General features: G+C 44.0%; 3 non-coding genes across 3 annotated transcripts; all 3 read left to right on the top strand.

Annotated features, from left to right (window-relative positions):
• Positions 1-8328: 8328 nt before the first annotated feature.
• On the top strand, positions 8329-8400 carry trnap-ugg (transfer RNA proline (anticodon UGG)). The gene has a single exon. It is a non-coding gene; the product is annotated as a tRNA-Pro (tRNA).
• Positions 8401-9275: 875 nt separating this feature from the next.
• On the top strand, positions 9276-9347 carry trnap-ugg (transfer RNA proline (anticodon UGG)). Its single transcript has one exon. It is a non-coding gene; the product is annotated as a tRNA-Pro (tRNA).
• Positions 9348-10033: 686 nt separating this feature from the next.
• Positions 10034-10105, top strand: trnap-ugg (transfer RNA proline (anticodon UGG)). Its single transcript has one exon. It is a non-coding gene; the product is annotated as a tRNA-Pro (tRNA).
• The last annotated feature ends 6447 nt before the right edge of the window (positions 10106-16552 follow it).

The raw sequence follows: 16552 nt of genomic DNA, 5'->3' as shown, positions 1-16552 counted from the left end.
TTTGTTTTTCGGAGCATCTTTGACCAATCACATTTGAGCGTGCCTTAGTTGCATCCGTAAACAGCGTGTGTTGAGTGCAAAAGAGTTGAAACACATTGGCTGAAATGCAAGGTCATAAAAAGCTGTAATCTTTCATGGCCAGAGTTGCTACACAGGCTCTGATCAATGCACCTTGCTCCCAGAGGCTGAGTGGTCAGACACAGCCAGAGGGCCCTCACACTGACTCACAGCTAACTGAGGGTCGAGGATTGAGCGGCACTACTGCTTCATGTCCTCTGGACAATGGAATCAACATGTGTGAGGAATACAAAGGTCTTTTCATTGTTGTTGTGGGAAAAGTACTGTAACACATGACTTCACTTGTTCAGTAACAAGTTAGTGTTACACTACAGTCACAAGGAAAGCACTTTGTGTGTGTGTGTGTGTGTGTGTGTGTGTGTGTGTGTGTGTGAGTGACCTGTGCTGTGATGGCGTTGGCTGGCGCTCTGTCAGAGGTCGTCCCACCCCTGGAATCTGACGAGAGCTGAGCCAGCAGAGACGCCACCAAAATTACCGACTCAAGTGTGCAGGCGTGTTTATGTGCATCCACTGCAGCTCACAGCTCAACGTGTGAAGCGCAACAGCAGAGGGTTATGAAACACAGGAGACGGCAGAGAGGGAGACCTGCACGCCACTTCTGTCATACAGAATATGCGTGTCATTAAAGGGTACGTTCCCTCCCAGACTCCCCTCCAGTCTCTAATATCATAATCGTTGTTACTGAGCTGTCTTTTGTGAAAAAAAAAACAATATGTGGTTAATTTCACATTGCATCAGAAGACAATTAGTATGTGTTCATCAAGTATTTTATTGTAATATTTAAAACATTATCCATGAGAACAGTGTCAAACATTTGCTTTTCCTCATGAGCGTGAGTCCGGTGAAAATTTAAACTCCGCTCACTCACATTGACATGACGAGAAAACTATGTAGGACTGGAGTGGGGAGAGAGAGGACAGCTGATTAAAAAAATCACAAACATTTCTTTTTTGTGTGTGTGATTTGAGGCTTTTAACTTCACCACAGTGTTTTCTCAGCTGAGTTGGTTTGGTTGCTACGATACCAGGTGATGATAACAGTGATGACAGGTAGAGGACACACTCTGGCCTTTGGATGAAACAAATGCTGAACCACAGAGGGAGAAAACTACCTGTAAGCTACATGTAAGCTTTTGTGGGTAAATAGAGAGTATAGTTGTCTGGTTCAAGAGCTGCTCAAGTGAGAGTGGGCGTATCAAAAGACTGTTTACTTCTGTGACAGCAGGGCGGATTAGACACTAACAAGTACTGCATTAAACCAAAGTAAAAACTTTTCAACTTTCTAACGGCACAGCATAGCCTAAAAATACAGAGGCCCATGGAAACCAATATAACTCCCAAAGGGCACGTCAAAAAAAAAAAAAAACCTCCAACTAATTAGAGCTGAAATCAAATCAAACAAGATTGTTACACCTATTTCAAGTTTTGTCTGAGTACTAATAAAGTAGAAATAAGCTCCTGCTCAGCCTTGTTCTATTGCTCTTAGGTTTATTACTTATTCAGCGAGACAATGTGCGGAAGCTTTCTTCTACTTTTAAAGTTATTTTTCTCTCTGACGCACCTGACACTAACCCTCTGGTGTGCAGAGTTTCTTTTAAAAAGTTTGAACACTAATAGAAATGATTTTGCTGTATAGAAAATACAGTCTCAACCTGCACACCAAGATTATACATGTGGCTTGAGTGTGTGTGTGTGTGTGTGTGTGTGTGTGTGTGTGTGTGTGCTCACGCATGTGCGTGTGAGTATACACACTCCCATGTCATAACGTGTCAAGCTAAAATGTTCAGTCTCCAGCTGTGTTCAGTGAATTTGATCCTAAAACAGTGTGAAAAGCTTTTTTCACCAAGCTGTTTCCTCCGCTGCCTTTCAGGGCAGGAGAGAACAAATGTTTTATTGTGTGTGTGTGTGTGTGTGTGTGTGTGTGTGTGTGTGTGTGTGTGTGTGTGTGTGTGTGCACGCGCTCGCTTGTGCGTGGCTGCCATCCTTGTCTCCCTAATTTTAACAAATAAATGATGTTCATTATGCATGTCTGCTTGATCAACTCCAAAAACTTGAATCTGCCTCAAAGAGGAAGTGTGACAACTACCTGCTCATCTGCACCTGTGTGATGACGACCTGCTCGCTTACATCCATGTGATGACGACCTGCTCGCTTACATCCATGTGATGACGACCTGCTCACTTACATCCATGTGATGACGACCTGCTCACCTGCATCCATGTGATGACGACCTGCTCACCTGCATCCATGTGATGACGACCTGCTCACTTACATCCATGTGATGACGACCTGCTCATCTGCACCTGTGTGATGACGACCTGCTCACCTGCATCCATGTGATGACGACCTGCTCACTTGCATCCATGTGAGGACGACCTGCTCACTTGCATCTATACGATGACGAACTGCTCACTTACATCCATGTGATGACGACCTGCTCATCTGCACCTGTGTGATGACGACCTGCTCACTTGCATCCATGTGAGGACGACCTGCTCACTTGCATCTATACGATGACGACCTGCTCACTTACATCCATGTGATGACGACCTGCTCATCTGCACCTGTGTGATGACGACCTGCTCACCTGCATCCATGTGATGACGACCTGCTCACCTGCATCCATGTGATGACGACCTGCTCACCTGCATCCATGTGATGACGACCTGCTCACTTACATCCATGTGATGACGACCTGCTCATCTGCACCTGTGTGATGACGACCTGCTCACCTGCATCCATGTGATGACGACCTTCTCACTTGCATCCGTGTGAGGACGACCTGCTCACTTACATCTATACGATGACGAACTGCTCACTTACATCCATGCGATGACGACCTGCTCACTTGCACCTATGCGATGATGACCTGCTCACTTGCATTCATGCAATGACGAACTGCTCACTTACATCCATGTGATGACGACCTGCTCACTTTTATCCATGTGATGACGATGTGCTCACTTTTATCCATGTGATGACGACCTGCTCACTTACATCTATGTGATGACGACCTGCTCACTTACATCCATGCGATGACGACCTGCTCACTTTTATCCATGTGATGACGATGTGCTCACTTTTATCCATGTGATGACGACCTGCTCACTTACATCTATGTGATGACGACCTGCTCACTTACATCCATGCGATGACGACCTGCTCACTTTTATCCATGTGATGACGACCTGCTCACTTGCATCTATGCGATGTCAACCTGCTCACCTCTGTGATGAAGACCTGCTCACCTGTGTGATGACCTGCTCACTTGCATCCGTGTGATGACGACCTGCTCACTTGCATCAACGTGATGACGACCTGCTCACTTGCATCCATGTGATGATGACCTGCTCACTTGCATCCATGTGATGACGACCTGCTCACCTGTGTAATGACGACCTGCTCACTGGCATCCATGCGATGACGACCTGCTCACTTACATCCATGCGATGACGACCTGCTCACTTTTATCCATGTGATGACGACGTGCTCACTTGCATCCATGTGATGACGACCTGCTCACTTGCATCTATGCGATGACAACCTGCTCACCTGTGTGATGAAGACCTGCTCACCTGTGTGATGAAGACCTGCTCATCTGTGTGATGACGACCTGCTCACTTGCATCTATGCGATGACAACCTGCTCACCTGTGTGATGAAGACCTGCTCACCTATATGATGAAGACCTGCTCACCTGTGTATTGACGACCGGCTCACTTGCATCTATGCGATGACAACCTGCTCACCTATGTGATGACAACCTGCTCACCTGCACCTGGGAATGAAGTACCCTCTACAGGTCCAACAGTGGTATCTCACATCAACCACCACACGGTTGCTAAGGTTCAATTGCTTATCATGCATGTGCTGTTCTATATACTTTGACTACCACATTAAAGGTTTTTTTTTTTAATTAAGCTAATGCAGTTGATATATATTTCAAGATTAATTTGGAAAATTGAATAAATGCAATTCATCTAAAAAATTCATTACAAAAACTACAAGTCCTTCAGAGTAAGAGGTTTAACTTTGGCCTTCAGCAGAAGTGGTTCATAGGCAGGAGCAACAGCACAGATGTATTTTGACGAGCCGTGTTACCGATGTATCTCAAGTATTGTTGTATTTCATAGTGGTTACAGATGTATCTTTTCCTGCTTGGATCTAGTCAGCTGGACCTGCATTGAACACAGAAGAATATCGCTCAGAACTGGTGTTACGACAATATCACCTTGTTTTGCTTGTCCAGATACTCCATTGCTGTATTGTCAAAAAAAGAGTCATCTGGAGACTGTAGCCTTAAAACCATTTGATTAGCTCATGAGTTCCTCCAACCGATCCAAATGATTCAAGACAAAGAGGAGAAAGGGACCAACAGAACAAAATCAGCTGCAACAATAACGAGTCACTTAAACGATTTTGAGATCAAGTTGAAAGAGAAGCAACAAAGGTGCTGCTGTAATAAGAAACCCACTGCTTCTCCTCTGAGTCTGTCAGCAGGCAAAACCTGTTACCGGCGTCTGGTGGTTTAATCTCATCCATTTGCCTTCCTGCCTCATTTCATCATGATTTCATCATTTCTTCACAGATCCAGACAGAGCTCTTTTTATTTTATGTTCCTTTTCACCAAATCACCTCAGGAAAGGCTCATCATCAGAGAACTGGTTTGAAAGTGGCATATTTGATGTGTGACAGAAACTGATCTGTGGTCCGAGTGGGTTTATTGTTCCAGAGTTGGTCCTGGGCTCTATTTTGGGGGGTGGCATGGCTCAGAGGTAGAGTGGCTGTCTAGCAACTGAAGGGTCGCTGGTTCGATCCTCACTTCCACAGGTGACCATGTCCAAGTATCCTTGAACAAGATACTGAGCCCCTAATTGCCTCTGATGGCCCTGCGACAGACTGGCGACCTGTCCAGGGTGAACCCCACCTCTCATCCAATGTCAGCTGGGATAGGCTCCAACGCCTCACCCCTTGACCCTTAACAGATAAGCGGTATAGAAAATGGATGGATAGGCTCTATTTTGTGTCATACTCCACACACAAATTATGACATTTCATTTTTGTGATTAAGTCCTTTAACATACACAAGTTCTAGTCATCATTTTGTTCCTCTTCCATTATAAACAGACAATTATCAGGTTATCAGGTATGAGGATAGTCAGTACCAGTACAAAACATTCTTGTCAGTAGCAATGTTAACAACTCTCATATACCCACTGTACATAAACATCAATAAATGAGGTTTCTTCTGAAAACTGTTAAAATCATGATCAACAGACAGGAATGACTGTATGAGGTCTGTTACTTAGACATCAGGACTTCTAGTGAAACAGAGGAAACAAAGGAAAGATGACCGAAGACCAGGACAGTTAGAAGGATTAATTAGGAGGAAAAAAATCAGAGAAATAAATATATTTTTAAAAAGGAATGATGTTTGTCATTTGTCACAGTATTCTGCCGAGCAGGGCCTGTTTTGTGTTTTTCCTTTGCTGTTTTTTTTTTTTTTTTTCAGTTACCTGGCTAATGGGCGGAGCCTAGTTAAGCTAACTGGGAGCACCTGGCCAGTCTCCCAGTGGATGGCCTGTTTAAGACCTGGCTGTCAGCTCTCCCAGGGCTCACTTTTTGCTCCAAATCCTGACTGCGCCATGTCTTTGCTTCTTTTGATTCAGTTATTTTGTTTCTTAGTTATTTTACTCCATCCAGCACCTATGGTGGACCTGAGGGGCAAAACACAACAAAGTTTCCCAAAACACAAAATATTTGACACAACACAACGACATTTGACACAATCAACGACATTTGACAAAACACAACGACATTTGACAAAACAAAATAACATTTCACAAAACACAAAAACCTTTCACAAAACAAAACGACATTTCAGATTACGGAAAAGGTAGGGACAGCATTCTTGTTTGTGATTGGGCGAACCCAAGTTTGGCGACAGTTCAATTATGTCTTTTCCTGTTCCTTTTGTGCACTACTCTCAGCAGCGTCCTTAGCTTAAATATCTCAACATTTCTTGCTAGATTGTTATGATGGGGACTAAAAAAAAAGGTATTAATTATATATTAAATAGTGGTTAAACATGTTCTTCTACATGTATCTTTGTGAGGGTTTTTTTGAACCCACTGGACGTTGTGAGGATGTAGGTGAGTTATTAGCTGCTTAAGTGGCATGTTGAGCAGGAGGCCACAACCAGGCCCAGATCAAGACGCACAGCAATCCAAAACAAAATGCAGCTAAAGTGATGACACAAGAACCATGCACGAGACCATGAGAGCTGGACGAAGCTGATGAGACCTGCTGAACTGACCACACACTAAGACATTGATCAAACCTGTTGGTCTGACCCTTTTGTACTTTTCAAAGCTGCTGCTGTATAATATTTCTGGAAACCTCAAAAGGAGCCTCCTGAGGTCCTCTGCTCCAGTAGATAGAAACCATTTACACCACTGAAGCACCCTGATAGGATGGAATTTTGCTAAAACACTGCTCGGATCTTCTTTTCCAACACATGTGAGCTTACGGGACAACTAGTGGAGACGAGAGGAGCGAAGGAAGGATGACAAGTAGATGAGGAGGGAACCTCAGATGACAGGAGAAATGATTGAAACAGAGGTGAGAGACAAACACACACGTGTGACAGCTGAATCATCTATGGACATATACAGGTTCACACACGCATGCACACACATGTGAGCACACACACACACACACACACACGCACACACAACTTAATCCCCCCACAGCCATGTGACTTCATCTGATTTCATAGTGTCAACACACATGCTACCCATGTAAAAGAAGTAAAGTGTATATGTGGGAGTGTGTGTTAGAGCTTGTGCTGCAACTCTTCATCTTTGTGTTAGTCTGGATTTCCATCACGTGTGTTTGTCTGCAGAATGGGGGTTAAGGGTTAAGGGTTACGGGTTCAGGGTGAACCTCTTCCCCTAGAGCCAACAGAGGAGGAACATCCCACTCCTCACTCAGAACACACCAGCAAACTCCCAGAAAAACCCATCATTAAACACTGACTCCACGTCTAGGTAACAGGTGAGTGTGTCACAACCTCATGAATAAACCCCTACAGCCCATATATTTATGAAATTAACATATAGAGAGATAATGTGTTTCTACGGCTGCAGTGACCCCCCCCCCCCCACAAACACACACACACACACACACACACACACACACACACACTAAAAAGGTTGGTGTTGGCTCCTGCCTGCTGACAGATTTGTGAATTTCATCTTTGCTTCAGTGCCTCAGATTCATATAAATATCAGTGCTGTCAACATGTGGATTTTATATCCAAAAGATTAATAATTCATGAAACACATTCTGATATTACAGAGCCTGTTAACTTGTAAAACCACTGTTGTAGAGACCATTTATTTGACACACCTGAATGACCTACACAATGTGACAGTCCTGCAGTAAACCTCCTGTGTGAGGATGCTCATCTTCAGTTAAGAATAAATGTCTTTGAGAGACTTGTACTGAGTTCTGTATAATATTTTTTTCCTTCAAACAGATGAATTCTGGTTGAATTATATTTTATTTTAACAGACAGCATATTTACTGCACCAGTGGACAAGTATTGAAGTATTGAATTAACATTGAAACATCCAAATATTGTCTGTTATCCCAGTTGGTGCTTTTTTGTTTTTTATACAATGTTCCACATTTCTGCATCAGTTCTCATTTATGTGTGTAACCACAGACCTCACATGACATTTTAAGCTTGACTTGTATTGTTAGATTTCACAGGCACCCACAATGGTGTTATAATGGAGCCTGCCCCAACTCTTTCATGTCAGACGCCCTGATGAGACTTAACTTTCCACCACAATTCTCGCTTAGCGTGAGGTCCTGGGTTAAAATTCTGTTAGAGCATTTAAACTTGTTCTGTGTTGCTTTGACTCCAAATCGATGTATCGTGAAATTATAGCAAAGGCTTCATAAAAGTGCCATGAAATCATAAATCAATTAAAGCAAATTTGTTGGTCCAAAATTAAGATTTTTAATGATGATGATGCTGCTTGCTGTATCCATACTTGGAAGGTGGAAGGTATCCTTTTGTCCACAAACCATGTTTTCATCTGATCACAGTTGGACAACTTTAGGAGAGAAGGCTGAATTTAGCCTCCTAAAAGATCAGCAACATTATTAGTTATTGAAAAATGGAACCCTGTTCAAATTTCAGCCGGGTAATGCAGTGGCAGCTGTTAGCTTTCATCTTTTGTGGCTCGTTGGTCTAGGGGTATGATTCTCGCTTTGGGTGCGAGAGGTCCCGGGTTCAAATCCCGGACGAGCCCTGGGACTTGCAGTCACGTCAGTTGTTCTCGTGTCACCCATCCTTTGACAATCTGTGAAACAATCCCTCACAGGTTACTCAAGATTGACTCTCCTCAGGAGCTCTGCAGGAACCCCTTGTCAGATCGCAAATGTAGGGTCAGTAGGTTCTTTCTTATGGAGGGTGTTTTTTTTACTGTAAACCCGTGACTTGCTGCATCATCCGCCGTTACTGGGAGCAGAGTCCGTTATGAGCCGGAGCAGAGTCCGTTATGAGCCGAATCAGAGTCCGTTATGAGCCGAATCAGCAAAAATCAAAAATGAAGAAGAGGAGAAGAGAAGAAGAAGAACCAAAACAGCAGCGAGGCTCACAGCGGCAATTGACGGCCGCGCACGGAGAGCAGAATCGTGGCGTCAGAGGAGGCAGGAGGAGGAAGCCCGCAGCCCAGACCACAGAAAGCATACCACGCACACACTGGCCCAAGGGAGACAGCCCAGCTCCTGGTAACACCACACCGCTTTGTTTTGTAACCCGATCTGCTGACCAGTGAGACGCCACTACACATGCTGTAGGCTCCGTAAAGGAGGGAGAGGAAGCGGAAAGGACGGAGAAGGGTCCGACCAGGTCTATTTATAGGTGACCACTCACTAATTGTCTGCCACACTGCCCCTCACAGTGGGGAGTGTAGCACTATCCTGCCACACATACTTGATCAGGTGGAAACTATACTTTTGTCCAAAAATCAAGTTGTCATCTGATCACAGTTGGACAACTTAGGAGAGAAGGCTGAATTTAGCCTCCTAAAAGGTCAGCAACATTATTAGTTATTGAAAAATGGGACCCTGTTCAAATTTCAGCCGAATAATCCAGTCGCAGCTGTTTGCCGTGTTCTTTTGTGGCTCGTTGGTCTAGGGGTATGATTCTTGCTTTGGGTGCGAGAGGTCCCGGGTTCAAATCCCGGACGAGCCCTGAGATCAGGGCTTGCAATCAGGTCCTTTGTTTGGAATTCCATACATTAGAACAAATTGAAGGGGGAGGGCTGAGTTTGGCAACCTCAAAGGACAGCACCATGTGTGATTTAAAAACAGAACCTGGTTCAACTTCCAGCCAGCGACTGGCATTCTTTGTGTGGCTTGTTGGTCTAGGGGTATGATTCTCGCTTAGGGTGCGAGAGGTCCTCAGTTCAAATCCCTGACGAGCCCTTCAGCTCACAATGTGGTGCTTCGTCCTAGAGTCACCTATCCTTTAGCAATGCTTGATGCAGTCCACCCAGAGTGCTGGTGAGAGCTCATCCTTAAGATCTCAGAAGGGTACAGAGAATAGGTTCTTGCTCTTTGACTGCAAATCCATCCATCATGGAATCCTAGCTCACACTATTAAAGTTACCTGAGGCTATCCCTCTAAACATTTTTGCTGGTCAAAAAATACATCTTTAATCATAACTATGTTGCTTGCTATATCCATACTTGATCTGGTGGAAACTATACTTTTGTCCACAAATCAAGTTGTCATCTGATCACGGTTGGACAACTTAGGGGAGAAGGCTGAATTTAGCCTGCTAAAAGGTCAGCAACATTATTTAATCTTGAAAATTGGAACCCTGTTCAAATTTCAGCCGAATAATCCAGTCGCAGCTGTTTACCGTGTTCTTTTGTGGCTCGTTGGTCTAGGGGTATGATTCTCGCTTTGGGTGCGAGAGGTCCCGGGTTCAAATCCCGGACGAGCCCTGAGACTGAGGTCCATTGTTCTGAATTCACCTGTCCTCTGAAAGTCTTTGAAACAATCCCTCATAAAAGACTGAAGATAGACTCTCCTCAGGAGCTCTGCAGGAACCCCTTGTCAGATCGCAAATGTAGGGTCAGTAGGTTGTTTCTTATGGAGGGTGTTTTTTTTACTGTAAACCCGTGACTTGCTGCATCATCCCCAATAATCAGTTTCAGCCAACATAAACCAAAAATGAATCAATAAAAACACTTGAAGCAATTTTGGATGTTGCAAAATGAATCTCTTCAGCCATGATGACTTTCCTTTGTATGGGCATACTTGATCAGGTGGAAGGTGTCCTACTGTCCTTCAAAAAGCTTTCACCTCATCCATTAGAACAAATTGAGGGGAGAGGGCTGAATTTGGCCTCCTAAAAGGTCAGCAACATTATTAGTTATTGAAAAATGGAACCCTGTTCAAATTTCAGCCGAATAATCCAGTCGCAGCTGTTATCCATGTTCTTTCGTGGCTCGTTGGTCTAGGACTGTTATTCTGGCTTTGGGTGCGAGAGGTCCTGGGTTCAAATCCCAAATGAGCCCTGAGACTTGCAATTATGTCCTTTGTTCTGAATTCACCTGTCCTCTGAAAATCTTTGAAACAATCCCCCACAAAAGACTGAAGATTGACTCCCCCTGAGGAGCTCTGCAGGAATCCCTTGTTAGCTCACAAGGGTTCAGTCAGTTGATTGTTTCCTTTGGAGTGTGTTTATGACTGCAAACCAGTGACTTGCTGCATCATCCCGAATAAACATTTCAGCCAACCTTGATCAGATTAACCTTTTGGTGTGTTTCTTTGACTCCAAAGTTCAAATCCCGAACGAGCCCTTAGACCTCCAATATGGTCCCTCACCCTTGAGTGATCCATAGTTTAAGAATGTATGAAATAAACTGTCAAAAGTAGTGCTGAGTGGTCATCCTTAATAACCCTGCTGTTGATTGTGCAAAAGTCATGAAAGGACACATTTTCATTTTGTAGTGAAACACTTAGAACTGACTGAAAAAATACATCAGTGAATAAGTAAATTCCACTGAGACGCAGCTGCTTGTGGATTGTTGGACTGAGTCAAAGAGATGGTGTTTTCATTTCCTCCCCAAAACTGGGCTTGTTTGTCTCCTCCTTCTAAATGTTATCTGTACTTTGTGTTTCATTAGATGCTGCATATCTCTTTATATTTTTGGATTAAAAATGGTAGCGTATGTGAAAATGGTTGAAAGGAGTTTGAGGAAATAAAATGTAGCAGTGTGTAGATAGCCGAGGTAGAATGAAGGGGTCAATCCTGGCTTGCCTGGTGACATTGTAAAGCACTTTGAGTACCGTGTAAATACCTACCATTCACCATTTACATGTACTCTGACTAAAGCAGCAGGATTTGTTACCTTCATCTAAAGGCCAGGGGTTCAAACCCAGCTCCCCATTACTACCTGATTATTGGGCTGATTATCTTGTTTCAAACAGTCATGTAACCCAAATTCCGTTGTCTTTTAAAAACTGGCATCAGAGGCTTTTCATATTTACTGGTGTGAACAACTGACCCTCAGGGTGTAAAGCCAAATATAAAACCAACCAGCCTCTCGGAAGTGCTATAATACACACGTTTACATTTGGAACATTTGACCCTCTGGGGATTTTTGTAACTTTATAAATTTGAAGCATGTACACTCTGTGACGAGACATATGATAGTGTTACAATGAAGATCTCCAACCTCAATGTTTTTGCTGTTTTGGAACACAAAGCTACGAATTATTCCCTTTGCAAATGTACTCCTTTCATGGAATTCATTTTCTATCACTGAGAGATGAAACAAGACAATCAGCCCAATATACAGGAAATGCTACAGAGCCGGGTTTGAACCCACGACCTTTGAATTGGGGGAACAAGTCTTTTCACTGCTTTCGGAAATAGAGCTATTGAGCTCTGATTGGGTCTTTGATGCTGATTAATGCTGAGTTGACCAATGAGATTGCTCAGTTTGAAGATCCCTGATGACTGTACAGCCAGTGTCAAGTGACGGAAAAAAATCAACATCAGTGTAGCAAAAGTAAGTTCTTTTAAAGGACACATGAATCGGTTCATCAAAGAGGGGACGAGGTGAAAATCTGAAGTGGTGCTTGATACGTGTGACATTAATACCCAAGGTCTTTGGTTCCTCAGTGACTGGTGGTTCCAACACTGATGTGAGTGCTGTCACCTGCTTCCAGGCTTCATCTGAGCTGAGCTGCTGGGCCTCTGATGATTGCTGCCAGCAAACATATTCAACTTAAGTTTTTGATGAAGCAATACTAGTTTGTATTTGAGGTCTGTGTGTGTGCATGCGTGCGTGCGTGCGTGCGTGTGTGTGTGTGTGTGTGTGTGTGTGTACGCTGGCAATGATTATATAGTGAAGCGTGTGAGTGTATGTGAATGTGTGTTGGCTATATTTAAGTTAGACTAGACCAGTTTGATGACTCCTTCATTAACATCAGAATTTGTAAGAGTGGGTTTTTGCTCTTGAGGCTATCGTCTGTCTGGCTCATCTTCCTCCACCACATGGATGTTGTGAATTTGAGTTTGTGGAAAACAGACAGAAAGAACACAATCAAATCCAAGCTGCAGACTGTTGCAAAAAAACCTCCAAACTTTTTTTTAACTGAAATGTTTCTATAACTTTAAAAGAGAAACAGTAGAAGTTGTTGAAGAGTTGTCTCGCTCAGCAGCAGCAGTCATTCGGCTTCTTGAAATGACATTAGCCCTGAGTTTCCACCGATCATGGCTGTGATGCCTTCTGGCTATGATGCTGATCACGTACTTCTTCCGCACAGCTGCATTGTCCAGTGGGAACTGCTCCATTTAACCCGCTGGCTTTGTTAACCAGTTGAGATTCTGCTGGTTTGGTCATTGTCTCTTGGTTCATGTGTTTGTATCATGTGCATGTGGAGTACATGATTTTATCTGTGCAGATTATCATCAAATATAGTCTCAAGGTGTGTGTGGAGTGAACGTTGTTTGACTCAGATGCATTTGGTGGGAATTAAGGGGTAACATTATTCCGGTAGTGCTGCCACTTAATTTGAACACATCACTTTTGTGGTTAAATTGAGGGGCTGCATTTGTCCGAATGAGAATGTCAGCTACTACCAACACAGCCTCTTGAACCATGGAGGCTAAACCCAGCCCCGGTGAAATGAGATGGTTGAGTCTCCCCTGTTGCCTAGCAACTTGACATCTAGAGTTGACAGTTAGGATGCCGCTAGCCACAATTTGTTATTGAAGCATCCCATCAAGGTCCAACAGCACCTCTAACCAGCTGAAATGTGGCGGTATTACTGCCGCTCCACTTCAGTCAGTTCAGTGTTAGTTCACATCTGCAGTTCCGACTCACTACTCAGGCCCCTTCATCTGAGAAGGGACAAACTCTGTACATTCAGCGGGTAAAGCTTCAGAAAGAAGGCGAGCCCCTTCTGCAGCTGAAGATGCTGTTGTCTGTCCACCACCATCAGCTCCTCTAAAATTGGAGCACAGATCGACCCAAAAACACCATGACAGATTTACAAACTGCCGTTTGTATACATACAGTGGAATGTTTAACCATGATGGGATTTTAAAGCAAGCAGTACTGGAATAATGCTTGTTTCCTGTCTTGAGTTCAGGAAGATCTCACAGTGGTTGTCATGATGACCTGGCTGCCAATCCTGACTTCTGACCTGATAAAAACAATGCTTATTATTTCTGCAACAAATGTAACTGTGTAATTCCTAGGTGAACTGTCAGGACTTAAAATTAGATGACGATGAAAATGTAATGAACGAGCTGATATGACCATTCTGGGCTACTGTAGATGCAACATGGCGGGAGCCTTGGAAGACCACCTGCTCTCTCGAGCTGTATAAGCTTATTTTGAGCCGATGAAAACATAATTATGAGTTGTGTAATCGCTTCATGCCAAGAAATTCCTCCAAATCCTGCTCCAGAGACACAACCCAGATCAGCTGCAATGAGGAACTGACATGACATCACAGCAGCTGCAGCAACCACAAGCTCTCAACACGCTGTCAGCTAATGAAATAAGTCAATGGTGTTGTTTGGTAAATCCATCCATCCATCCATCCCTTTCTTCCTCTTATCCTGTTCAGGGTCACAGGGGTCTGGAGCCTGTCCCAGCTGCATTCAGGCGAGAGGCGGGGTTCACCCTGGACAGGTCACCAGTCCATGGCAGGGCCAACACATAGAGACAGACAACCATTGGCTCTCCCAGCCACGCCTACAGTCAATTTAGAGTCTGGATTAACCTGGTCCCTCTTGATGTCTTTGGACTGTGGAGGAAGCTGGAGTACCAGAGAGAACCCAGCAGGAACAGGGAGAACATGGAGACTCACACAGAAAGACCCTGTGCCCATTTTACAAAATTTAAAATTTCCGGAGTGGATCAGCTGACATACTACCAGTGTTCCATTCTGTTGTTACTCGTTACCATCACTTTCCGGCCCAACTGAGCTGAGGCAGATAATCATTTGGTTTGCTCCTGGTTTTGCAATTCCTCCTCCTGGAGGCGACCATGTTTCTGCATGTTTTAGACTGATGGTGCAGGTCTCAGGGGAAAGGAGGTCAATGAGAACTGCTCCCATCCCTCTTTCAGTTCCTCCAGTTCAGAGGATAACCTCCCTTGGGCTCCAAATCCAATAGAATACCAATATTTACATTTTTCCCCTTCAGGCTATAGATCTTTTGGTAGTTTTTTTTTTATTTTCACACTATTTGGATGTTTTATTGAGACTCTACTTCATGTGTGCTTTAACAGATCACATGAATGGGAGGAAACTACACAAACAAGAACAGCAGAAGTTAAATCTGACAAATTGGACCTGTTGTGATTCTTCCTTCTTTGAACCAATGACGATGAGGAATCAGTTGTTTGTGAAGCTCCTGACTGATGATTAGCTTTAGCTGAAGCGAACTAATGAGGGAGGACATCTAATTACCGCTCGGCCTGCATTCTTCTTATTGTCAACTCAACTGTTCTACTAGTCTTAGAGAACAACACACACACACACACACACACACACACACACACACACACACACACACACACACTTGCGTGCACAAATACCGCCAGAGACAGATTGAGACATGGACTGAAGTTGATAAATACTCTTTAAATGGTTCCTGTTATTGAATGACTAACCAGGTTGCTAATTTGCTGTGACATAATTAATTACATCCAATTAGGTAAACAGATGGGACGGCGAGGAGAGGAAATGAGAGCGGGGATCATTAACTTGTGTGGGTGTGTGGATCAGGATTCACTGTCTGGCCACCAAGTAGCCATGAAGAAGAAGAAGAGACTCCAATGTCAGCTTCAGCTGACTGGGTTGTTCATCTGGTGAGGAATACAATCCACTCTGATCAAGCTCAGCAGTGTTGAACAATGAAGGTGTTGTCAGCTGATGAATATTCACCCTCATGTCTGGAAAATAACACAGAGTCCATCCAAGATGCGTGACATGAGTGTGGCAATGATGCTGAAGTCAATATTCATTACAATCAATCATTGTTTGACAGGAGATACACTGAACATGTTAGACATCTATTCTGCTTTCCTCATCACGTGATGACACACTCCTCCACATTTAAAATGATTGAAACTCCAAAGAGATGTGTAATGAATGTCCTTCCCATCCATCCATTTTCTACTGCTTATCCTGTTAAGGGTCACGGGGGGTTAGGGTTCACCCTGGACGGGTCACCAGTCCATGGCAGGGCCAACACATAGAGACAGACAACCATTGGCTCTCCCAGCCACGCCTACGGTCAATTTAGAGTCTGGATTAACCTGGTCCCTCTTGATGTCTTTGGACTGTGGAGGAAGCTGGAGTACCAGAGAGAACCCAGCAGGAACAGGGAGAACATGGAGACTCACACAGAAAGACCCCGTGCTCCAGCCGGGGCTCCACCCACAACCTTCTTGATGGGGGCCACAGTGCTGACCACTGCACCACCGTGCTGCTCAACGAATTAATGTGTTATTAAAAAAAAAAGGCTGTGCAAGTACCACCATTATGACTTAAGATAAAAATACAGTAGCATGGTGTACGTCAAGTCAAGTCAAGTCAAGTCGAGTCAAGTCAGTTTTATTTGTCTAGCACCAAATTGCAACAAAAGTTATCTCATGACACTTTACAAGTAGAGCAGGTCCAGCAACTCACTCCTTCAATGAACCTACACCCAACAATTCTCCATCAGCAAGCACATCACATCACGTGAGCAGGTGGAGCTACGGGTGGCAGCTTGAGCCTCTTCAGGTCTGCAGCCTCCTCCAGCAGCACCCAGGATCTGGGATGCGGGGAGCCTGAAGGCTCTGGAGAAGAAGATGAGTTAGCAATATGTATGAGTATGATTTATGTATGACACATATAGGAGGACAGAGAGGAAAGAG

The sequence above is a fragment of the Aulostomus chinensis genome, chromosome 13 (genome assembly GCF_037954235.1).
Source record: "Aulostomus chinensis isolate RoL2024-O1b breed Wild chromosome 13, RoL_Achi_v1.0, whole genome shotgun sequence".
Lineage (NCBI taxonomy): Eukaryota > Metazoa > Chordata > Actinopteri > Syngnathiformes > Aulostomidae > Aulostomus > Aulostomus chinensis.
Note: the sequence above shows the minus strand (reverse complement) of the source record. Positions and strands in the feature narration are given on the sequence as shown.